Here is a 27,364-nt window from a genome sequence, read left to right on the forward strand (position 1 = left end):
CTTCCTCTCCTTCTTCTTCTCTTCCTCCTTCTTATTCTTTGCCAGTTCTGGGGCTTGAACTCAGAGCCTGAGCACTGTCCTTGAGCCTCTTTGTATCCAAGAGCGTTCTACCATTTCTAGCTTTTTCTGAGAGTTTATTGGAGATAAAAGTCTCATGGACTTTTCTGCCTGGGCTGGGTTTGGACTGCAATCCTCAGGTCTCAGCCTCTTGAGAAGCTAGGATTACAGGCATGAGCCACCAGTGCCTGGCTTACAATTTCTTCTTTATATAACAAAAATGCAGGAAACACACACATATATGCCCACAGACACACAGAGAATCAGAGACTCAACTATACATATTTCTTCAAGTTTTCTCGATATACATATTTTACACCATTCCTTCCAAGAATGATGCTTCTTGCTATTTTCACATGTCTATAATTAGTATAATTAGTATTATAGGCATCTTAATAGGCTGCCTATAATAATCTGGAGAATAGGAATTCACACTGCTTGTTATCATTGTCAAAACCATGCATGGATTACAAGAAAATACCCAAAACATTTCTGAAGGAGTACCCTGCCTAAGATACTGTGCATAGGTTTTATGATGTCTTGATGTGTTTTAGCATAATGACGGGTGCTTCAAATCAAATATTGAATAATGCCTCCCTGGCCAACTCTTTCTATTTTTCTTTGTAAAGCTGTTTCAGCTGGTAAATTTGTATCTATTTTCTGTCTGCTTCTCTTTCTCTCTCTCTATGCTACACACACACACACACACACACACACACACACACACACACACACCCTGAGCAGTATCCACATGTGTCAGGCATGAGTCAGCCGTGGGATGTGGGGAAACCAAGCAAGCAAACACCACCACTGTGACCCTTGCCCTGTGGACTTTCCGTAACAGCAGGGAAGGATAGGCGAGTGTTATGAAGAAAGGGCTTTCATAGCAAGAAGGTCTAAGTTTATCAGAGTTCCCCCATAGCTATAATTCCTTGTGCCTGTGTACACAACAGTATGAAGTAGTACTCTATACTAGTGTGTTGTGTGGGATGAGAACCTGCTCAGGATCTCAGAATATATATCCCAATCCAACCCAGGGCTTTGTGCATGCTAGGCAAGCACTCTAACACTAGACCATGTTCCTGCCCCACGAATATGGTTTCTTTTAAGAAATGAGATGAGCATCACTTAATATGATTTTTTCCAAGTCTTTCCATTAACTTAAAAATGGGGTGATGTCATTCTTTCTTTCCTTAATATGTGGCTATTAGATACAAACAGTACAAGACTGATGACTCAATATTTGCATACCCAATGCTATGGACATGGTATTGGAAATATAAAAACAGCTATATAGACATAAAAATTTGTGACTCTATAGACATAATGTTTTATTAACAGATTAATATGTATCTATGACATATAAACCCTCAGCCTAACTTTAATTATGTTCTAAAACTAAGTGCCAGTGATTATATCTAGAGATTCCCTTCTTCAATACTTGTTTATTAAACATGTCATTTGAAATACGATGTAAAAATCAATGTCAATAAATTCTTTAATAAAAATGAATAAATACGAAAAAAGAAATGAGATAAACATCACTTAATATGGTTTTTTTCCAAGCCTTTCCATTTCCTTACAAATAGGGCAATGTCATTCTTTTTTTTAAATATATTTTTCATTGTAATTAATAAAAGGGTTACATGATATTTGCCAGATAGAAGGTGCATTAATTCACTTACATTGATACCCTTTCATATGTCTTAGTACCCATTACCCTCCCCCACCCCCATCTTGGTTTTCCCCCCTTCCCTATCAAATTTCAAATAACCAAATACAAATAAATTCAATGTATCAGATAACAAAGTGAGATACTGTAACAATATGAGATACCCAAGGGACAGCAAAGGAGATGAGAGATAACATAGTAGATTAAGGACAACAATCATTCGTTATATGGCTTTTGTTTCAATATCCTGGAGGTCCTTTCAATTAGCTTCATACTATATGGCTTTATGTATCAAGATTTTGCTCTAGGCAATGTCATTCTTTCTGATGGCAGCATAGAATTCCATTGTGTATAAATACATCTTGTTCATCCAGTCATCTACTAAGGGGCATCTGAGTTGGTTCCATATCTTTGCTATGGTAAATAGTGCTGCAATGAACATCGTTGTGCTAGTGGCTTTAGTATATCCTTGTTTCTGGACAACTGAGTAAATGGCCAAGGAATGGAATTACTGGGTCATAGGGGAGTTCTAAGTCTTTTGAGGAACCATCATACTGTTTTCCATAGTGGTTGAACGAGTTTACACTTCCACCAACAGTGTAGTAATGATCCCTTCCAGGCTCAATGGTTTCCGTCATTGTAATAATTAGTACAAACCTTGGAGTATCCTAGCAGAGGATTACAATAGCTCAAAACCTACATATATAAGGCCATATAGGAAAGGACCTCCAGGATAAGAGCTGTATAATGTATGATTGTTGTTCTTAATGTACATGTTATTTCTCATCTCTTTTGTTGTCCCTTGGTTATTCTCATATTATTGCAGTATCTTACCTTGTTATCTGGCATATTGTATATATATTTATTTGTTTATTTGAAATAGAAAAGGGAAGGAGGGAAAACAAGATGAGGGGGGAGTGGGAGAAGGAAATGGGGACAAAAACATGAAAAGGGGTATCAATGTGTGTGAAGTAATGCTCCTTCTATCTGGTGAATATAACTGTAACCCCTCTATTAATTACAATAAAAATATCTGAGAAAAAAAAACAAGAAATGAGATCAACAAGGCTGGGGATGTAGCTCATTGGTGAAATGCTTGCTTAGCATGAATGAAGCTCTGGGTTCATTTTCAGCACTACAGTGAAGAAAACAAAAAGAAAGGAAGGGAGACAGGGATCAGGGAAGCAGAAGGGAGGAATGGGAAGGAAAGAGAGGTCTAGGTGGGGAGGAAGAGAAAAAATGAAAGAAAGAGAAAGGGAAAAGGAAGGAGGGAAAAGAAGGGGAGGGTTTGTAAGAAGACACCAGGAGGGAGTGAGAAAGGGGAGGGAGAAAGGGGAAGAAAGAGAGATGGAAAGGGAAGAACCTAAGGGGAGAGGACAGAGAAGGGGAGAGAAAGAGGGAAAAGGAGAGGGAGAGAGGAAAGACCAGTCATGTTGCTTTAAATAAAAGTAATCATATATATGGAGTGAATTCATAAGTGATTATAATAGACACAGATGGTCTCAGAGTAATACTTTGCCCTTTCTAAAGGTAGAGCCAACTGTAGCATGAAGACTGAGGTCAGTGGGAGAGCATGATGGAGTGGGTTGGGGAAGCCTTGTTAAAGTGACTTAGGGGCTTTGGATTGGGAATATGTCTATTCAAATTGTACCTTGCCCCTTGTGGTACTGGGGATTGAACTCTGGGCTTCAGCCATGCTAGGCAGGAGCTCTCATTTTAGCCTCACCTCTAATTCAGGCTCATGGAGTATTAGAGGTATGTCTCCTTTTATTCATTTTTGTTGCAAACTGCACTGGACCTTCAGCATATTGTGTAGTAGTGGTAAATGCAGATATAGATACATATATATCCATATTAAGGAGAAACTATTTCAGTTTAATTTGACATAGATGTCTGTTATCATGATAAGGTGGTTCCTTCTGTTTCTAGCTTATGCATTGTTTTTCATAAAAGGAGGTAGGTGTTTATTAAATGCTTTTTCTGTCTCTACTGAGTAATTATGTAAGATTTTCCCCTTATTAAATTAAAAGGTGTGTTTCATAGTTGAATTTTATGTTGAATCATTTTTGCATTCTTTGGCTACGTTCCCTTGGTCATCTTATATAATGCTAGTACATGTTGATATGTTTGGTTTCTTGAGGATTTTTGCATCTACTCACAAAGGAGTCAGGAGGTGATTTTACTTGTAATATCTTTGAGTTTGGTATTCAGTAATACTGAGACAAATAATGGGTTTAGGGAGTTATTTATTCCTTCTCTTCCTGTCTCTTGATGTATGTGTAAAGGATTAATGCTGTATTTTCTTGAAATATTTGATGAAGCTCATCAATAAAAGCCACGTCATTCTGAAACTGTCATTGTAAAGAAATTTTGACTTCAATCGTCTTAGTAGCTTTCTATTCTCAGATATATCTAGTCCAGTTAGTTCATTTGATTTTCTTGTACAAGATTGCTCTCAGCACTTTAATATTTATTTGTATTAATTTAGTAATAATATCATTTTATAAGGAGGGATGTGTGTGTGTTCTGGCATCACGGTTTGAATTCTTGGCTTTATAGTTTGACTACCACTTAAGTCATACCCTCAGTCCAGCATTTTTGCTGCTTAATTAGAGATAGAGTATCTCATACTTTTCTTCTCAGGTTGACTTTGAACTGATAACCTGTGTCCTCAGATTTCAGTCTCCCAACTAGCTACCTGTGCCTAGCTCTTTTATTCTTAACTGTAATAATCTGATCTATCTTGATCGCTTTCTCTCTCTTGATTCTCTCATCTTCCTTCTCCCCATCTACTGCATCACCCTCCCATTTTGCTAAAGGTTTGTCAACTTTGTTGATTTTTTACAGGATACCAACTTCTGCCTTGTTGATTACCTGAATTGTTTTCAGCTCTCTATTCCATTTTACTTCTTTGCTGCTTGCTTCTTATTTTGGGTTTATCCTGCTCATATTTCTCCAGGTTCTCAAGATTAAAGGTTATGATATTAGTGATATCTTTCTTCTTTTCTTATTCCTCCTCCTGCTCCTTTTTTTTTGTTTTGTTTTTGGTCAGTGAATCTGGGCCTGGGCACTGTCTCTGAGTGCTTCAGCTCAAGACTAGCACTCTACCTACTTGAGCCATAGTGCCACTTCCACTTTTCTGGTGGTTAGTTGAAGATGAGTCTCAGGTACTTTCTTGCCTGGATGGCTTTGATCTTCGATCCTCAGATCTAAGCCTCCTGAGTAGCTAGGATTACAGGCTTTTCTTCTTTATTAATATATGGATTTTAGTAATAATTTTCTTAATACTATTTTTGCTGCAATATATTAGTTTTTTGTCTTGTCTGTTTTTCTTCATTCATCAAAAGATTCTTTATTGTTTTATTTTTTGTTTACTTTCCACATACTCATGAGTTTTTCTGTTATTGAGTTGTAATTTAATTTTGTTATTTGTTAGAATACACACTTCGTACAACTGTATGAAGTTCTATTCTTTTAACTTTACTGAGACTTATACTATGTCCTGTCACGTATTTGTTGTATGTACTGTTACAAATATTCTTGAGAAGGAATTTATGCTATTGTTGGCTAGAGTTTAAAGAATGTCTGTTAGGTATCATTTGATGGTAGTGCTGCTCATGCCTTTCAGTTTGTTACTGGCTTCATTCTATTGCTTATCCATTATTAAAGTGAGGTATTGTGTTTTCCAATTGTAATTGTTGAATTGTCTAATCTCCCTTCAATTCTGGCAATTTTGTTTCACATGTTTTCAGAATTTGTTGTTAGTTGCATGTGTTTAGAACTGTTTGATAACTTGGGGCTGGAGTTTGGCCTAGTGGTGGAGTGCTTGCCTAGCATACACCAGGACCCAGGTTTGGTTCCCACCTGAATGGGAAAAGCCAGAAGTGGAGCTGTGGCTTAAGTGATAGAGCCCTAACCTTGAGAAAAACCCAAGTACAGTGCTTAGGCCCTGAGCTCATGCCCCAAGACTGTCAAAAAAAAAGAAATGTTTGATAACTTTATAGTTTTAGTAATTGGTAGATTTACCTGTCATTATAGAATGTTTTTCAGGTCTAAACAGATTATGTTATACATTGGCTTGCCTTTTCCTGTACTGTGCGTTTTTGAACAATATCAGACATGTTACAGTCACATTAACAAACCATATAGTGATATGAAAATAGTAAAAGGATTTTTTCATTCTTTGAGCAAATGTTAATTGTTCTTAGCACTAAAACTTTTGGTGTAATGTCACTTAGCGAAGTAAATGTACATACTGCCCTCTAGTGTACAACTATATGCAAAGGAGATAGCCCAAGGCCTCAACTGGGCAAAATCACAAATACTCAACACATACTATGGGTTTTCCCCCATATACATATATACTTGTGGTAAAATTTAATTTATATATTAGGAACTTTAAGTGTCTTTAATAATAAATAATAGGAAAATAATAAGCTAGAACAGTATAATTAATAAACTATATAAATGTAGTCTTTCCCTTTCACTCAAAATGCCTTAATTGCAATTTATTCATCTTTCTGGTAAACATAAGAAAACAAGTGCTTGTGTGAAACTTGATTTTAGACTTGTTTTAGATGGTATTCTTTCCTTCTAATAACTTTTCACCTCACTTGAACCTATGGAAGCTGCTCCTTAATTGGAATATAGAGCCTCTAAAGTGATTTTTATACCTGGTATCACCCATTTCAAGGAGTCCCTAAGTCTTCATTCAGCCTGAGTGTTTTCTGATGCCATCAACTGGAACATGCTTCCACTGACAAATGCAATGCCTTTTCAATCTGAACCACAGACTTATTATTAACTAAAACACAACTTTTGCAAGTTGTGTACAACTGCAAAATTGACACAGATTTCTTTTTTTTTCTTTTTTGCAATTTTATGAATAGATGATTCATCTTTACTACAGATCTCAGACACTTTGGCATTTACTTTTTTCTTTTCTTATTTAGTTTAACCCCTTTATATAAAGAAAGCATGATAAAATGCTGAGATTTGACATATCCAAATAACCAATGTCATGATTCTGTTTGTAAGCCGTTGACTAAAAAGTGTCACAAAAACAAAGGCACTATAGCGTCTAGATAGTTGATGGGATAGTTGAGATGCCTGCTGTGTGACTGATGGGTGGCTTGTGTACACAGAATGGCTATGTAGGACAAATGGATGCTTCCCATCCCACAGAAGGTGATAAGAATGATGAGAGGTTCTAGCTGGGAGTTTGGCCTAGTGGTAGTGCTTGCCTGCCTAGCATGCATGCAGACCCAGGTTCAATACAAAAAGCAGGAAATTGTGCTGTAGCTCAAGTGGTAGAGCCCTAGCCTTGAAAAAGCCAAAGGACAATGCTCAGACCCTGAGCTCAAGCCCAGGACTGGAAAAAAAAAAGAATGGAGAAAGGTTATCATATGCAACTCAGAAAGGCACATACTTTATAAATAATGGATGATTTCTGGATTTTTCATTTAGTAATTTTGGACCACAGTAGTTTCAGGTAAAACTTAAAAAGGGGACATATTAATACAAGGAAGCCATGGTAAGGTTGGCACCCAGTAGTCGTGTTGGGAGATTGTGTTGCAATTATAAATTACCATACCAGCTGTACAATTTTGCATTCTCATCAACAAAAAATGAATATTTGTGTAACTGATGGTATGGTACTAGGTATTCACCATCTGAGTGTGACATTGACAACGGGAATTAATTTTAATCATGTGAATATATGTTTAAAAACTAGTGGAGCCAGGAATTTGGCTTAGTGGTAGAGTGCCTGCCTAGCATGCATGAAGACACAGATTTCATTCCTTGGTACCACAAACATAGAAAAAGCAGGAAGTGGTGGTGTGGCTCAAGGGGCAGAGCTCTAGCCTTGAGGAAAACCCAAGGACAGGCCCCAGGACTGGGGGAAAAAAAAAGAAGGAAACTAGAATCTACTGACAAATAGATGAAATTTTGCCCAACACTAGTCCCCTTTGGGTTAAATGGGGCCTTTGGGTTCTTGTGTCTTGTTGGTAGAAAAGTTTGGGGGGATACTGGTTGTCTTTCTAATTTAGTGAGTTAATTCAAGTAATTAGCAGGGAAAATGAAGGGGGTAATGTGGTATAAAACATTAATATTTGCTCGGAAGTACTTTGAACAAGACTTTAAATTAACTATTCTAAGAATCTAGTTTAAAAAAATAGTTAGCTGTCAAGTGAAGCCATAGTTATCTTTCATCTATTTTTCCACCCTCTCTCTACTGTGGGATAGGAAGACATGAATATGTGGATATATGTATTATATACTATATTATACTATATTAATATTATATAATATATATTATATGCTATATAATTATATATAGTATACTATATAGCCTAGTGTACTATATATAGTTATATAATATAGTATATACCCATATCATGTCATATATAATAACCATATAATATATAACTATATATTATATACTATGTACTATAATATATAGCATATACTATAGAATATACTATATACACACTATATATTATCTACACATATATAGTATATATAATATACTATATGGTATATAATATAGTACAATATATACTATCTAGTATATAGTGTATATATATATGTATATATATATAATCCTATAATACTAGGTTCAAAACCTATTACTAAAAAACTCCAAGATTAAGCTGTTTGGGGCTATTTATAAATACTAACACTAGACTTTTGCCTTTCCAATTCAGGTTTCAAGAGAACTATAAACTAGGGTATAAAATTCCCTTTTAACTTAAAGAGAGACTTCTCTGAAGAGGAAATGAGAATGGCCTATAGACATATGAAGAAATGCTCAACATCTCTGGCCATAAAAGAAATGCAAATCAAAACAAATCTAAGATCCCACCTCACTCCAGTTAGAATTGACTTTATCAAGAAATCTAATAATAAGGAGGTAGGGGGGAGAGAAATGGGGACCAAGACATGAGAAAGGGTATCAATGTATGTGAAGTAATGCATCTTCTATCTGGTGAATATAATGTATCCCTTCTATTAATTACAATAAAAATATATGGGAAGAAAAAAAGAAATCTAATAATAATAGATGTGGGATGTGGCCAGGAGGAATCACTACTACAGTGTTGGTGGACGTGCAAACTCATTCAACCACTATGGAAAGCAGTGTGGTTATTCCTCAAAAGACTAAACATAGAGCTCCCCTATGACCCAGCAATTCCACTACTTGGCATTTACACAAATGTCCAGAAACAAAGACATACTAAAGCCACTAGCACAACGATGTTCACTGCAGCATTATTTACCATAGCAGAGATCTGGAACCAACCCAGATGCCCCTCAGTAGATGAGTGATCAAGAATGGATCTAATGGATCACAATGGAATTCTATGCTGTCATCAGAAAGAATGACATCACCCTATTTGTAAGGAAATGGAAAGACTTGGAAAAAATCATATTGAAGCAAGCCAGACTCAAAGGATCATAGGCTCCATGGTTTCCCTCATTTGTAACAATAAGTCCATACCTAAGACTCTCCTAGTAGAGGATTACAATAGCACAAACCTAAATACATAGGTCATATAGAATGAAGCTACATGAAAGGATCTCCAAAGTATGGAAACAAGAGCTATATAATATGTTATTGTTGTTCTTAATGTACTGTGTTATTTCTCTTCTCTTTTTCCCCCATGGTTCATCTCATGTGGTTACTATATCTGACTTTGTTACCTGGTATATTGTATCTATGTTTATTTGTTTATTTGAAATAGGAAAGGGAAAGGGGGAAACAAGATGATTGGGAGAGGGAATTGAGAAAGGGAAATTGGGACAAAAACATGGAAGGGGTATCAATATGTGAGAAGTAATGCACATACTACCTGACAAATGTACCTGTAGCCCCTCTATACATTATCCCTACAATAAAAGAGTAATAAAATAAAATTTTCCTTTACTTGGAACAAAATAGAAGATCCAGAAATAGAACCACATACCTATAGTCAACTTGTATTTGACAAAGGAGCCAAAGATATACAGTGGAACAAACACAGTCTATTCAATTATTGGTGCTAGCAAAACTAGACAACCACATGCAGAAAACTAAAAATTGACCCTAGCCTTTCACCATGCACAAGCATTAACTCAAAGTGGATCAGAAACCTCAATGTCAGACTGGAAATTGTGAAACTGCTACCTGACAGAGTAGGAGAGATACTGGAACATATAGGCAAAAGATTCCTGAACAGAATCCCCAGGATCACAACAGATTGGAGACTCAATAAATAGAAACTACCTAAAAATAAAAAGTTTCTGCACAGATAAATGCATATCCACAAAAGTAGAGAGACAGTCAAGCAACTGGGAAAAGATATTTACCAATAATACATCTGACAAATGCTTAATATCCAGTATCTACAGGGAAATCAAGAAACTAATCCCTCCAAACCCAACAAACTATTCACTAAATGGGCAAGGGAACTAAAGAGAGACTTATCAAAAGAAGAGATTAAAATGGCAGAAAAGCATATGAGAAAATGTTCATCATCCATCATCATAAGGGAAATGCAAATAAAAACATCCCTAAGATACCACCTTACCCCAACAAGAATGGCCAAGATTTTGAACTCAAGACAATGATAGATGCTGATGGGGTTGTGGAGAAAAAGGAACTCTATTGCACTGCTGGTGGGATTGCAAGCTAGTTCAGCCACTCTGGAAAGCAGTGTGGAGGTCTCTTTAAAAACTGGAAATGGACCTTCCCTACGATCCCACCATACCACTTCTGGGCATCATAGCCCAGCTCAGCTATGTTTATCTCTGCACTATTCACAATAGCCAGGTGATGGAAACAATCCAGATGCCCTATTGCAGATGAATGTGGTATATATATATACAATGGAATTCTACATAGCCAACAGACAAGATAAAATAATGGCATTCACAGGGAAGTGGATAAATCTAGGGCGAATCATGTTGAGTGAGACAAGTCAAGACCAAAGGAACAAAAGGCTCATGGTATCCTTAATATGTGGCTATTAGATCCAAACATACAAGAGCGAGGACTCAAAAGTTGCATACCCAATGATATGGACATGGTACTAGAAATATAAGCATAACTACATAGACATAAAAACTGATGACTCTATAGACATAATGTTTTATTACATAGATTATTATGTATCTATGTTATACAAACCCTCAGCCTAATTTTGATTATGTTCTAAAATCTAAGTGCCAGTGATTGTATATAGAGATTCTCTTCTTGAATACTTGATTGTTAAACACTTCATTTGAAGTATGATGTAAAATCAATATTAATAAATTCTTTAATAAAAATACTTATATTTTAAAATAAAAGAGTAACCCAAATTAAAAAATTTCCTTTAGTATATGTGAAAAAGACAAGAGGAAACATCAATTTCCAACAAAATGAGTGAATCAATGACATTTAAATTACAAGCTAACAAACGCTGCCATTGGGTAGTAGGAAAATGAGCAGAATTCTCCAGTTTCTCCTACTTTTTCTTTTTGAAGCATGGAAGTTTAAACTAGGCAGATCGCATAAGCCATGCTACCATTCCTTTCTTTTGCTTTAGTTAGTTTCTTGAGAGGGTCTCTCCTTTTCTCCCAGAACATAGATCCTTCCAATCTCTGCCTCTCGAGTAGCTGAATTTATAAACCTTTCCTCACTTTTATATATAATCCCATTTTTTTCAGGCTGCTCTTCTTTGCCCAGAAAATCCAGTAGACAAATAACAATAAAACACAGATAAGTGTTTTTCTGTTTTACATTCTACGCTGACAATTATGGGTTTTTTTCCTCCTTTATTTTATTCTCTTAACACCAGCTCCTAGCTCCATGAAGACTTCAAATTCCTCCTCTGTGTCCTCTTTGTGCTTGGAATGAAACTTGACCACTGAGGAAGAAACATTGTCTCTAAGAGAAGTGGACTATGTTGCAGTAGTTGTGCTTTAGCATAAAGAGACACAGGACACCACTGTCATTTGCCCCTGATTTTTTCACTCTCTTCTGTCCTTGTGAGTATCTACTACCCTGTGTGGGAGAGAGTAAGTTTTTCTTAGTTTCTTCCCAGACTGCTTTGTCTTTCTCTTCCTCTGAGTTCTTGTCAGTCTTGATCTGGGATGCAAAGTTAGTTGACCTTTACTCCCATTCTTATCAAATGCTTTCCCCAAGATAAAATGCTTGTCCTGTCTTGGGTTCCCAATGTCTGATAAGGAGTCTGGTCATCCAACTAAACAGAAGGATTTTCTCCTCTAACAACTGTGAATAAGATCCTCAAAAATGAGTTTCCAGAACACTTCAATCATTGGTGGCCACTTAGGACTATTTCCCAAGAGGTTTCTTAGTTTCAAGCAGACTCCCACAATTCTGTCACTGCAGTGCTCATGTGGCCATACACATCCTTCACCATGTCCATTCCATTGTCTTCTGAGAGTGCAGTTCAGTTTCTTCCCTGGTGGTTACTTCTTTCCATTTAATTTATATTGTTCAGAGGAGTGGACTCCATCAGTTTCTTCTGTGGTGGAGGAAATATGGCTGCCAATTATGCAACACTCTTTTAGTTGAGAGAAGACTACCCTCCTTTTGAATATGAGATGCCTTTGTAATTTGATTGGCCAGGACTCTCAATGCTGCAACTTAGACTTGTAGCAAGGTTCCTGAGTAGACTCCTTCTGAGAATCGTTTCTGTGCTTAAAAAACAACATGAGCTGGACACCAGTGACTCACACCTATCATCTTAGCTACTAAGGAGGCTGAAATCAGGATCACAGTTCAAAGTCAGCCCGGGCAGAAAGGTCCCTGTGAGACTCTAGTATCCAATGAACTACTCAAAAACCAGAGGTGGCTAAAAGTGGTAGAGCGTTAAAGCCTTGGGCAGAAGAGCTCAGGGACAGCACTCAGGCCCTGAGTTAAAGCCCCACAACTGACAAAAATAAAAAATAGAAATAACCCCGAGTTTCCACTTGAGAAGGATTCAAGAAAAGCCAGATTCACCAGTGCTCCTGTCAGAACTCTAAATAGATGAGGGCGGAAAGAAAGCTATTTTGAACATTGTAAGCCACAGTAGATAAAAAACAGAGGGGAGAAAAAAACAAAACAAAACTTCATGAAAAGGTCCAAGACATGGGCCTGGAGTTTGGCCTAGTGGTTAAAGTGCTTGCCTAGCACGCACGAAGACCTGGGTTCGATTCCTCGGTACCACATACATAGAAAAAAGCCGGAAGTGGTGCTGAGGCTCAAGTGGTAGAGCTCTAGCCTTGAGAAAGTCCAAGGACAGTGCTCAGGCCCTGAGCTCAAGCCCAGGACTGGCAAAAAAAAAAAGGTCCAAGACATTTGATATAGTTAAGATGTCTCAGCTGTCTCAGTTGGATCATTCAAGACTGGGTCTTAGGCATTGAGAAGCGAAGGCACAACATTCCTTCCATACTGCATCCATAGTTTTAGCTCACAGAAATCATGCATGTAATAAAGCTTGACACTTTTTAAAGTTTTTTTTAAAGCTTCATAGGGGGCCTTGTGGTAGAGGTCTTGCCTAGCATGCACAAAGACCCAGGTTCAATTCCTTGGTACCACATACATAGAAAAAAACAGAAGTGGTGCTGTGGCTCAAGTAGTAGAGCTTTAGCCCTGAGAAAGCCCAAAGACAGTGCCCTGAGTTCAAGCCCCGGGACTGGTTTAAAAAAAATGTTTCAGGGCAGTGAATCACACAGATAACCAAGAAGCTCTAGAAAAAAGTCCGTAATGCATGAGTAAAGAATCAGAATGTTGAACTCACCTAGCTATACTGCTTGTTCAGGACTAAACAAAGGACCCAAATCCTACTAATAATGGTTTACAATCCCTCTAGCTACAGTGCTTATAAGGAGATGGTTCATAATCTAAAACTGTTCAATAAGAATTTTGAACAAACTGGGATAGGAGTCTCTGCAATATTGCTGAGAGGGTAAGAATTAAACATGAGAAAATAGGACATCAGCACACCCCCACCAGCTTGCCTGGCAGAGGGTAGAGTGAATGTATAAAACAGCAGCAAGAAATAGAACAAGGCTGGGTCTAATAGCATTATTAAAGCCAGATCTGTTTGGGATCTCCTATAGCATTCATTGTCACATCTCCTGATGACACATCCCTTTGGTCTCGAGCAAGCTTGGAATAGTACTCTTGTTCTGGAATAGTTTGGAAAACCTCTCCAATCTTTCCTTAACATGTATGACTTTGTCATGTTGTAAGTTATAGAGCAGTTATTATTTAGTCAATCTTTGAATTCTGTCTTTTCCAAAGACTCTAAATTTGTGTTACAAATCTGGCAGGATACAGAAGTGATACGCCTTCCTTGACAATACGTCCTCTTTCAATCTATCTTGTCACTGATGGTAATGACTTAAATAACTTGATTAGGGATGGCTTTTTCCTAGGCTTCCTACCACAAAGTTATCCTTCCTCTGCATAGATCACTCACCTCCCTATGAGTCACGGTCATACTTCATGATTTATTTATGTATAGCTCTTCATGGGAATTTAATAACCCTGGAATCTATAGAGCTAGTTATTATACTACAAGTTATTATATAAACCTACTATTGGCCATTTCCATGAAATAGCCTGCATTGTATGGTTAAATAAAGCCAAGATGATTGCAATTGAAATTTTGACTTGGAACTTGTAACACATAGAAATCAAGGTCTTTAAGAATTAGTGAATGCTACAGAGAAATTCCTTGATTCTACTCTCTAACCTTCTGTAGTCATATACTTACCAGGATTCTCTGGGTCTACCCTTGAGGAAAGCACTAGAAAGAAAGCATGCCCTGAAGTTGGACAAATCATTTAGGATAAGCAGCCTTGAAGGGATCTTTAGCATTCAATAAGAGACATTTTCCAGAAATGGATCAGAATTTCTGTGACAACAGTATTAAAACCTTAATGAGTTTTTAGTGTTTGTCCTGAGCATTTTTACATGATGGAGTCTTCTCACCTTGCAATTTGTTTAACTGCTTGGGTATTTAATCTCTAGTAAAGTTGTACAAATAAAATATATATTTGTATATTCATAAACTTATTAACATGTGTCACTTTATTCTTAGGTGTTTATATTATGGATATATTCTTCTCTTTCTAGATATCTAAATATTTTCAAATTAAGATTACATGTAGTTGTTTTTGCTTTTGCTTTTTGGGTTTGTTTTGGGCGGGAAGCAGTCATGGGGTTTGAACTCAGGGCCTGGGCACTGTCCCTGAGCTCTTTCCCTCTGCCACTTGAAGCTATAGCACTGCTTCTGGTCTTCTGGTCATTAATTGTACATAAGTCTGCCTGATCTGGCATGGAACAATGATTCTTGGATCTCAGTCTCCTGAATAGCTAGGATTGCAGGTGTGAGCCACTGGATCCTGGCTGCATATCTAATTTTATTAAATGCTTTTTTCAGACTGTGTTAAGATAGCCCAATAGTATTTCACTTTTCTCTTAAACTGAATATTGTTGGAACCAAAAATACTATAATGAACACATATGTGCCCTCTTTTAATCTATTTTCTGTTGCAATTAATCCAATAGTACAAACTGTGTAGGCTTTAAAGAAATGACTTCCTACAAGTTCCAAAGCAGTGCAAGGAACCAAAAGACAAGGCAATGCTTTGGTGTATATGCTATTTATGGACTGTGTATATGTGTGTATCTCTCTCTTGTCTTATAAAACACCAACATTCTATTACAGGAATCCTATTTTGATGACCTTGTGCAGTGCTAACCATTTCCCAAAGATCTTCACATTTTTATAGTCAAATTATGTTTTATATTCATTATTTCACAATGGGGATTAATAGCCAACATGGGAGAGACATGGATGAGACAATCATTTCTTTGTTTATGACAAACCATAGTATGTTTCTTATCCACTTACATAAAATATTGTCTGTGTAATTGAAGTCCCTCTATTTGAATTTTGTTTTACTTTATTTATTTATTTTTGTCGGGGCTTGAACTTGGGCCTGGGCACAGTCCCTGAGCTCTTCAGCTCAAGGCTACTGCCCTACCCCTTGAGCAACAGTGCCAAATCCAGTTTTCTAGTGGTTAATTGGAGATAAGAGTCTCAGGGACTTTCTGCCGAGGCTGGCTTTGAATCATGATCTTCAGATCTCAGCCTCCTAAGTAGCTAGGATTACAGGCATGAGCCACTGCACCCAGTTGAATTTTATTTTATTTTATTTATTCATTTTATTTATTTATTTATTTGCCAATCCTGTTGCTTGAGCATTGTCCTTGGCTTTCTCAAGGCTAGTGCTCTACCACTTGAGCCACAGCACCCCCTTTGTTAACCTATATATGTGGTACCAAGGAATTGAACCTGGGTCTCTGTGCATGCTAGGCAAAACATTCTACCACTAGGCCAAACTCCCAGCCCCTGAATTTTATTTTTTAAAGATTTTTTTTTTAATTTTGAGGTACTAAGGATTGAACTCAAGGCCTCACACTCTATCATTTGAGCCATACCTGCAATCCTTCTGCATTTGGTTTATTATTCAGGGAAATTTTCCAGCAAGACTTTGCCCTGGCTAGCCTTGAGCCTCTATTCTCCTACTTTCTCCTAAGTATCTAGGATTACAGGCTTATCCCACCACATGTGGCCTGGGTTCAATTTTTATTTTTTCAGTACTACTTATGTGTTTTCCATAAGTTTCTCCATGAAACATAAAATATTGCTCAGACATTGTTTTTCCTCTGATAGTTCTGTGGTTTTAAACTCAAGTCCTGTACCTGATAGCAGGCACTCTACAAATGAGTCATGCCTCCAGCACAGTTTTACTGGTTGTTTTTGAGACTAGGTTTCTTTTCCTGCCTCAGCCTGTACCTAGACCATAGTCCATCTATTTTAGGCTATTTGTGGTTGCTGAGATGACAAGCCTATGGCACCTTACTCAGCTTCCCTCCATTGCAACAAGGTCTTATGGACTTTTCTGCCCTGCTTGGCCTAGAGCTGCAATTCTCCCATTCTCTGTGTCACACGTGGTTTAGGATGACAAGCATACTCTACTGTACCAAGCTCTCTGCTGAGAAGAGGTTGTCTCATGGACTTTTCTGACCTGTCTTGCTTTGGACCACAACCCTCACATTTTCAGCACATCAAGCAGCTAGGATGGTAAGTGTGAGCCACCAGCATCTGGATAGCCCTCCCTCCCTCCTTCCCTCCCTTTTTTTCTCCTCCCTTCTTGCTTCTTAAAAATGTTATGCATGTGTAAATGAAAGGACCTCTAGGATATAGAAACAAAAGCCATATAATGAGTGATTGTTGTCCTTAATGTACTATGTTATCTCTCATCTCTTTTGCTGTCCCTTGGTTATCTCATATTGTTACAGTATCTGACTTTGTTATCTGATATATTGGATATATTTGTATTTGGTTATTTGAAATTGGATAGGGAAGGGGGAAAACAAGATGAGGGGTGGGGGTGGGGGAGGGAAATGGGGACCAAGACATGAGAAAGGGTGTCAATGTATGTGAATTAATCCACCTTTTATCTGTCAAATATAATGTAACCCTTCTATTAATTACAATAAAAATACATGAAAAAAGTGTTATGCGCGCGCACGCGTGTGTGTGTGTGTGTGTGTGTGTGTGTGTGTGTGTGTGTGTGTGTGCTTGCGCGTGCTGGTTCTAAGGCTTGAACTCAGGACCTGGACATAGTTCCTGAGCTTTTGTGTTCAAAGCTAGCTTTCTACCACTCTGAGCTACAGCTTTTTTTTGGTAGTTAACTGAAGATAAAGAATCTCATGGACTTTGCTGCTTGGGGAGGCTTTGAACTGAAGTCCTCAAATAAATCAAGGCTTCTTAAGTAGCTGAAATTACAGGTATGAGCCAGCCAGCTCCTCAACCATATCTCATACTAGCATACATAAATTATACAAAGGAATTTTTGTGATATTTCCATACATGCATGTAATGTACTTTGATCAAACTTGTCCCCTCTAGTCTTTGCACCCTATACTCATTAAACTAATTTTAACATATTTCATTTCTCTATTTTCATAAAGTACTTTGATCATAATCATCCTTCTACCATTCTCTCCTTTCCTTCCCACTGGTTCCCACTCCTTAACAGTCCCCATTTTATATATTATTATTTAGTTTTTTCCTCTTTAAAAAAAATCTAACCAAAGAGAGACTTATCAAAAAAAAGAGGTTAAAATGGCAAGAGAAAATACTCATTATTCATGGTCATAAATGAAATGCAAGTAAAATCAACCTAAGATACCACCTTACCCTAATCAGAATGGCCAATATTCTGAACTCAGACAACGATAAATGCTGGCGGGGTTGTGGAGAAAGTGGAACCCTACTGCACTATTGGTGGGAATGTAAACTAGTATAACCACTCCGGAAGGCAGTTTGGAGGTTTCTCAAAAAACAAAAATATAACTTCCCTACGATCCAGCTATACCACTCCTAGAATCTACCCTGAACATCATAACCCAGGATATGATAAGGACACCTGCACAGCCATGTTCATCACTGCACTATTCACAATACCCAAGCAATGGAAACAACCCAGATGCCCCACTACAGATGAATGAATACAAAAATATGGTATATACATATACAATGGAATTCTACATAGCCAACAGACAAGATAAAATAATGGCATTTGCAGGGAAGTAGATAAAACTAGAGTGAATCATGTTGAGTGAGATAAGTCATGACCAAAAAAACAAAAGTTGCATAGTCTCCTTGATACGTGGATATTAGATCCAAACAGTACAAGAGCGTTGACTCAATAATTGGGTACCCAAGGTTATAGAGATGGTCTTGGAGATATAAACATAACTACAAGACATAAAAATCTATGATGGGCTATATACTCTAGATATTATGTTTTATTACATATATTAGTATGTATCTATGACATACAAACCCTCAGGTTAATTTTAATTATGTTCTAAAATCTATGTGTCAGTGATTGCATATAGAGATTCCCTTCTTGAAGACATGTTTGTTAACATGACATTTGAAAGATGGTGTAAAAATCAGTGTTAATAAAGTCTTTCAATAAAAAAATCTAGGCTAGGAGTGTGTCCTAGTGGTAAAGTGCTTGCTTAGCATGCATGAAGCCTTGGGTTTGATTCCTTGGTACAGCATACACAGAAAAGGCTAGAAGTGATGCTGTGGCTCAAGTGGTAGACCTAAACTAGCCTTGAGAAAGCTCAAGGACCTGCCCAGGCCTGAGTTCAAGTCCCAGGAGTGTCAAATAAAACAAAACAAAACCTACATTTTTCATATAAGAAACAGCTTATGATATCTGTTTATTTCACTCAAAATTATCATTTCTAGTTCTATCCATTTTCCTGCAAAAATTTTGTTGTTCTATTTGCCTGGATAAAAATTCCATATATTTATAAAATATTTTTTGTTAATTTCCGCGCATCAGTTGATGGGCGTCTTAGCAACTCTAGAGCTTAGATATTGTGAATAGTATTACTATAAACAAGAGTGTGAATGTATTTCTAGGGTGTGCTGATTTACATTCCTTCAGATACATGGCCAGGTGTGGTAGAACAATATCACATAAGAGTTTATATTTAGTTTCTTATGGCATCTCCTTACTGATTTCCACTGTGGCTGGATGAATTTACATTCCCACTAACATTGTATAAAGGTTCTTTTTTCTTCCATATCCTCACCAGCATTTGTTGTTTGTTTGATTAATTGATTGATGTTGGTTTTGATGATGGCCATTTTGACTGGAGTGACACGGAATAGCAGTATTGTTTTAATTTGAATTTCCTTTATGGATAAGGATATTAAAAATCACTATGTCTTGAATACTTGTTTTTAAACACATCATTTGAAACATGATGTAAAAATCAATGCTAATAAATTCTTTAATAAAAAAAAATCACTACCTGGGTCCAGGATTTGGCCTAGTGGTAGACTGTTTGCCTAGCATGCACAAAGACCCGGATTCGATTCCTTGGTACCACATACATAGAAAAAATAGCTGGAAGTGGTGCTGAGGCTCAGGTGGTAGAGCTCTAACCTTGAGAAAGTCCAAGGACAGTGCTCAGGTCCTGAGCTCAAGCCCAGGATTGGCAAAAAAAAAAAAAATCGCTACCTATATTAGCCATTTGTACTTCTTTTGAGAATGGTTTAATTTATTTGCCCATTTGGGGTATTGGTTCTTTTTGTGCTTCATTTTTAGTTGCTAAGACTTTTAATTTTTGCTTTAACTATTTACTATTTTACACTGCATGCATTTCCCTATAAATCAGTGTCTTTTGCTGCACTTTGTTTTTGAAATTCAGCCTAATACACACAGTTGTAATTTATTTTAACCACAATTTTTCTTGTGTGTTCACTGAGTGAACACAGAAAACTGCTTTATCCATTCCTTAGCAGTGGCTATTTACTCTCTGCATTTTTTCAGTCTTATTATGAATTTCTCATTTGCAACTGAAGGTTATTAGATTTACTAATACATATTAATACAAGATACTAATACATACTAATACAAGATTCTCAGTTATATTTCATCTCACATAAATAGGGAATCATTTTTTAAATGTGTGCCTCACATATTACCTTGTAAGGGTTTCATTTAGAAAACACAAATTCTGGGGTCTGGGAATGTAGCTTAGTGACAGAGTGCTTGTCTAGCACATGAAGCCCTGGGTTCAGTTCCTTGGGACCACATGAACAGAAAAAGCTGGAAGTGGTGCTGTGGCTCAAGTGATAGAATGCTATCCTTGAGGAAAAAAAGAAGAAAGCTCAAGGAGAGTGACCAGGCCTAGGGCTGACAAAAGCAAGAAAGGAAGGAAGAGAGGGAGGGAGGGAGAGAGGGAGGGAAAGAGGAAGGGAAAGAGGGAAAAGAGAAAAAGAGAAAGAAAAAAAGGAAGGAAGGGAGGAAGGATTGATTTATGACTCATGATATGACAGCATATACACAGAAGTAAAAGGTACAGCTTCCAAAAATAGTAATGCATCAGATTCATTGGTTTCCTATTATTATTTTTCTACTGAAATTTAGTTTAATTATCCTACTTTATTAAATCCCATCATATTAAAAGATGTGTCACTAAATTAATTCTACTATTTACTAATGTGCCCAGTTCTGCAGTTTAGAAAATACTGTAGGAAGGAGGTAGTGGAATTCTCACTTGTAGGTATTATGTTCTCCAGAACAGCCAAATTGTCCTTTGAAATGTTGATAAATAAATGTTTCTAGGCCTCCATAACTTCATTAAACCTTTGTATCTTACAGAGATGCATAAATTTTAAATCTCATGAATGCTAAATACTGCTCATTTCCTTAAAAAATGTATGCTACTGATGTTTAATAAAGGCATGGCATTCTTTTCATAAATGTGGATCATTTGAATTTCCTCTTCAGTGTCTATTCATATTCTTCCAATTTTCTCTTTCTTTCTTTCCTTCTTTCTTTCTTTTTTTTTTTTTTCTTGTGAGTCATGGGGCTAGAACTCGGCCTGGGCGCTGTCCCTGAGCTCTTCAGCCCAAGACCACCACCCTGCCCTTGAGCTTATCCCCACTTCCCATTTTCTAGAGGTTAATTGGAGATAAGAGTCTCAGGTCCTTTTCAAAGCCCTGCTGGCTTTGAACCTTGATCATCAGCTCTCAATCTCCTGAGTAGCTAGAATTACAGGAATGAGCAAGAGCTCCAGGCTCCATATTCTTCCAATTTTCTACTGGTTGCTTGCCTTTTTCTTGTTGAATTTTTGCAGCTCATAGCAAAAATTTTGCATAGAAAACATGGTATATTATGAGAATTACATATCAGTTAATTTGAGACTTACTTTTTCCCTTTGTTCAGGTGGAGATTTTTGACATATAGGTGTTTTTTTTTTTTAATTTTAATATGACCCAACTTTTTTTTTTTCAATCCTGGAGCTTGAACTCAGGGCCTGAATGCTGTCCTTGGGCTTTTTCCTCAAAACTAGAGCTCTACCACTCGAGCCACAGCACCACTTCTGGCTTTTCTACTTCTATGTGGTACTGAGGAATCCAACCTGAGTCTTGGTGCATGCTAGGCAAGCACTCTACCACTGGGCGAAATTCTTGGCCTCTATGTCCCAACTTTTAAAGTACTTTTAGAAATAGTATTTGACTTTCACATACCATTTAAATATATCTATCCTATCACAAGGTCAGAGAGTGTATGTCTTTCACATTATTCCTAGCGGTTTTAGGATTTTTGATTAGTGATTTCAGTGTTTAATTACTACTGAACTCTATCCCAAATGGCTGGAAAAATGTAGGCAATTAACAGGCTTGAGGTAAAAGTGAAGAAAAAAAAAAGGAGAAACAAGGTAAGAATGGAAAACTGGAATGACAAAGAGTAACCAGCATGGTTCTTTTATTTGTGCAAAATGGAGCACTGTAACCAGGGCACATGGTCAAGGATGCTCAGTGTCCTTAAGAAACCTTGAAGAGGCTGGGGATGTGGCCTAGTGGTAGCGGGCTTGCTTAGCATGCACTAAGACTCTGGTTTGATTCCTCGGTAGCACATAAATAGAAAAATTTTTGCTGAAAGTGTTGCTGTGGCTCAAGTGGCAGAGCTCTAGCCTTGAGAAAGTCCAAGGACAGTGCTCGGGCCCTGAGTTCAGTCCCCAGTACTCCCCCCACCTCCCAAAAAAAAGAGAGACCTTGAGGATCTTAAGAGAAAGATAAGACAAGAGGTGGATGAGAAAGCATTACCAAATTAGATATTTAATTTAAAGTATGACTGGCTATATTTTACCTAATATTTAGACGGATTATAAAAGAAAGGCTTTCAGGTTATTTAGCTTCAGCTATCTCAAGAATTTTACCAGTGAATGTTTGAAATACATTAATAAATTTTTAAATTTCAATCCCTCCTGGCATTCCTAGAATCAGCCAGTCTTGGAAATATTGTTAGATTTTACGAAAGATTCTGAATAACAAAAACATGTCTAGCCAAGCACCGGTGACTCATGTCTATTATCTTAGCTACTCAGAAAACTGAGATCTGATGATCCCTGTTCAAAGCCAGCCTGGGAAAGAAAATCCACGAGATATTTATCACCAGCTAAACACCAAAATGTTGGAACTGGAGATATAGCTCAAGTAGTAGAGAGTCAGCCTTGGGCAGAAAATCTTAAGGATAGCACCTGAGCCCTGAGTTTAAGCTTTAGTACTGGCAGGCATGCACACACACACACACACACACACACACACACACACACACACGCACGCACACACATGCACGCGCACATGCACACATACACATACACATACGCACACAAGAAACCAAAAATAAAACACAAACCTTTACACAACTACTCAATAAAAATGAATACAACTACTCAATAAAAAATGAAAATATTTTTAAATACTTTTTAAAAAGCAAACGCACACACAAAAAGACTTCTGTATACCCCATTCCTGCTACCTCACATCACTTTTTCTTACTTTTGTCTTACTTTTTAAAGAAAGTACAAAAGAAAATCATATGAATTTTATCTCAACACATTAGCCTTAATACATTTTCAAATATGTAAAAATCTCTAACATAGCCACAATGGTAATATCATATTAATAGAATGAGTGAATAGTTTCTTAATACTTAATGGTAGCTCTATTAACATATTTTAAAACTATTTTTTCAGAATTGCTTCTTACAGCTTATTTAGGGGTGTAAACCGGGTACTTCCCACATAAATTCTTGGTCCTCTCAAGATCATTCCCTGTACTTATACCTGATCCCATCTTGCTTTTCCAAGCCCTTGGCACACATAAATTTATCTCCCTAAGGGCTCACTCTGAGTTTGATTCTTACCTTCTTTGTGGGGAAGTTCCCCTTGTTTCTTTCTTTCACAGTACTGTATCTTCTGCGTGCAGGAGAGGCAACTCGGTTTCTTTCACTATGGAGTTTCCTTCCGAACTTCCCCTAAGGATTTTGCCATCTGCTGGTGTCTGTGTTCAGACACAAGACTTTTACTTGGAGGTTGCAAATTGTTGATTTCTAAGTCTTACATTAGTTAACTGGGTTCTTCTTTCTGGAACCTCCCACTCAACTGGCTAAATTGCATGGGTTACATTGTTGCTTCATTTCAAAATGGCAGAGTAAATGCTTAAATGTTTTCTTTATAAACATTTTTAGAGGAAAGTGAGGCAGAAGTAAATGCTCAGGATTACCCCATAGCTGTGGAACTTCTCTTTAGGACCAAGATTGCCCTATAGCTCTGGAAAAAGCTCAAATTCTCAGAGCTGGTCTATGCCTGGAATGTTCCTCAAAGGTAAGACTCTTACCCAAGATTCTGTGTCATCTCTCATCTTGGGGACAGCCAGACTCAATCACATATCACATGGTGGGGCAAGGGTAAAGTTTTGACTTCCTCACTTCAAATTATGATGAAATGCTATTTCAACTCTCACATGACTGTCTGATCATGATACTAACCTAATTTCATATTTTATCAACCCAAGCTAGAGGGTGCATTATTGAAATCTATTGCAACTATATTTGAAAATGGTGAACAGTGTTGATCAAAAGGATCTTAGAACACAGGGAAAGAGAACCAAGCTCAGATGGGGTTTGGAAATGAGGGCAAGGAGATGAGGGATAACAGGATGAAAGAGGATGGATGTTGTTACAATAAATGTCAGTACAAATACAAATAGAACAATGAAACCTCTTGAAATTGTGTTAGAGCAGGGGAGGAGGGTAAAGGAGAGTGATGTGAGGAAGTAGAGGTAGGTGGAAATGTTGAAATGAAACCTCTCCCTGTGAAGCGAAGGTATGCTCATTTAAAAAATATGATTGAATTTTATTTGCCAATATTTTAGTTAGGACTCTTCTTTACAGTCTGAAATAACACTGGTCAATAATTTTGTTGTGAGATATTTGTCTAACAATTCACAATTTGTCTAATAACTCCCTTACCTAGGTAAGAGGGTCAGTTTTTCAGCCTGGTATATGCCTTGAAAATTTTTATATAGGATAATTTCTTAAATATTTATGAAAACTATCACATCTTTTTTTTCCTTCCTTCCTTCCTTCCTTCCTTCCTTCCTTCCTTCCTTCCTTCCTTTCTTTCTTTCTTTCTTTCTTCTTTGTGGGTTTGAACATGGTGCTGTCCCTGATCTCTTCAGCTCAAGGCTACCATCCTACACCAGGAACCAAGGCCCCAGTTCCCTTTTCTAGAGATTAACTGAACATAAGAGTCTCTCAGACTTTTTGTGACAGGCTGGCTTTGAACTACAATTCTCATACCTCAACCTCCTGAGTAGCTAGGATTACTGGTGTGAGCCACCAAGCCCAGTTATTTTTCTGCCTGCCTGCCTGCCTGCCTGCCTTCCCTCCCTCCCTCACTCCCTCCCTCACTCCTTCCTTCCTTCTTTCCTTCCTTCCTTCCATCCTTTCTTTGTTTTTCTTTTTGTGGCACTGGGCCTTATGGATTTCTGGGCAAGCACACTACCACTTCAGTCACTTGAATTTTGTACTGTTTATTTTTCTAAATAGGGTTTTATTTTATGCCCACACAGTCGTCAAGTGATTCCTTGTGCTGCTGGGATGGCAAACACATGTCACCATATTCAGCCATGGGTCAAGGTGGAGTCTTCAAAACCTTTTCCCTGAATTGACCTGGAATTATGACCCTGATCTCTGTGCCACAAGTAACTATATAAGTTTGAGCCACTGTTCTAAGCCTTTTTTAAATTTTTTTTCCATGTATTTTTATTGTAATTAATAGAAGGGTTATATTATATTCACCAGATAGAAGGTGCATTACTTCACAAATATTGATACCCTTTCTCATGTCTTGGTCACCATTTTGCTCCCCCATCCCCACCCCTCATCTTGTTTTCCCCCCTTCCCTATCCAATTTCAAATAACCAAATATGCAAATATACAAAATACCAGATAACAAGGTGAAATACTGTAACAATATGAGATAACCAAGGGACAGCAAAAGAGATGAGAGATAACATAGTACATTAAGGACAACAATCACTCATCAAGAAATCTAATAACAACAGATGTTGGAGGGGATGTGGCCAGGAGGGATCACTACTACACCGTTGGTGGAGTGCAAACTTGTTCAACCACTATGAAAGACAATTCCTCAAAAGACTATACATAGAACTCCCCTATGACCCAGCAATTGCACTACTTGGCATTTACCCAATCATCCAGAAACAAGGGCATACTAAATCCACTAGTACAATGATGTTCATTGCAGCACTATTTACCATAGCAAAGATATGGAACCAACCCAGATGCCCCTCAGTTGATGAGTGGATCAACAAGATGTGGTATTTATACACAATGGAATTCTATGCTACTGTCAAAATAACGTTTTCTTTTTTAGAGTTAAATCCTTTGACTACCCTTTTGTATCAGTCTTTTTTTTATTGTTTTGTTTTGTTTTATAACAGTTCTGGGACTTAGACCAGGGCATAGATACAATCCCTGAAGCTTTCTTGTTCAAGGTTAGCAGAGTATCACTTGAGCCACAGCTCCACTTCTGGCTCTTTGGTAGTTAATTGGAGGTAAGAATCTCAGAGATTTTCCAACTGTGATCCTCAGACCTCAGCCTCTTGTGTAGGTAGGATTACAGGAATGAGCCCCAAGCAGTCAAAGAAGCTGGTCCTTTTGATTTTCTAAACTTTGAACTGATTTTAGTTATTGATATACAAAAAGAAACTATATGACACGTCTGGTGTCTCAGAACTTTCTGACCAAGAAACACAGGTGCCAGCTGCTTTAATATAAGACAGACCAAGGGATGGTAAAACACATGTGCAACCTCAATTCCTTGCAGACCTTGAGGAAATGAGAAAATTCTGAGAAGTCTCTTGACAATTCTCAGTGTGCTGTCTGCACCCCAGACAGTGGAAGGGAAGGTTGAGAAGCTCTTGTCACTTCCCCTCAAATCAAATGAAGGATTTTCAGAGAAAACCCCAGGAGCTTATAGTATTACTCCTTTGTATTTGCATGGCCCAGTTCCAGAGGATTTCTATATCTACCCGGGGACTTGAGAAAGGGCTGCACAGAAAGCAGCCAAGGAGCACAGGTTATTCTCAGACAAAATCATTGATGTTCAGTCATCTTGAAAGGATTTGAAAATTGTGGCAATCATTCCACAATGTATACACACGCACACACACATGAAATCATTATGTTGTACAACTGTAACATATTACATCTTTACTTGACAATATTTTAACATAATAATAAAAAGCAAACAGATTAATAACTAAGAGGAAGAGTTGAGATCAATGCGCAGCCTCATCATTCAGGAAAAGAAAAAAGAATTATTTTAGATATCATCCTTCATGAACAGAACCTATTCAATAAATACATTCAATACATATTTTCTGGGTAATCATTTCCTCTAAACGCCCAAGGTGTTGCTAGAAATTTACGTAGTATTTTCTTTTAAATGTTAATAATATCTCTGCAGTTACATCTGTTTCTTGCTATTTCTATTATTTCTTCTCTTCTTCATAAGATTAACTGGTATAGAGGATATTTTAACATTTCAAAAGATAAGATTGTAACTATGCTATTCAAACCTATGTATTCATTTTGTGATTTAAGTTCTCTCTTTATTGAGTCTTTTCTTTGGGGTTATTTGATAAGACTATTTTTTTTCCTGGGATTTAATTC

General features: G+C 37.3%; 1 protein-coding gene across 1 annotated transcript in view; it reads right to left on the minus strand.

Annotated features, from left to right (window-relative positions):
- Cyp7a1 (cytochrome P450 family 7 subfamily A member 1) overlaps positions 1 to 23,663 on the minus strand; it is a 35,645-nt gene extending 11,982 nt beyond the window's left edge. The window contains exon 1 of the mRNA XM_090338639.1: positions 23,528 to 23,663. The gene's annotated coding sequence lies outside the window, so the exon portion shown is untranslated. The remainder of the gene's footprint in view (positions 1 to 23,527) is intronic.
- Between the last annotated feature and the right edge of the window lie 3,701 nt (positions 23,664 to 27,364).

The sequence above is a fragment of the Megascapheus bottae genome, chromosome 9, assembly GCF_031878675.1.
Source record: "Megascapheus bottae isolate mThoBot1 chromosome 9, mThoBot2.hap1, whole genome shotgun sequence".
NCBI classification, from domain to species: domain Eukaryota; kingdom Metazoa; phylum Chordata; class Mammalia; order Rodentia; family Geomyidae; genus Megascapheus; species Megascapheus bottae.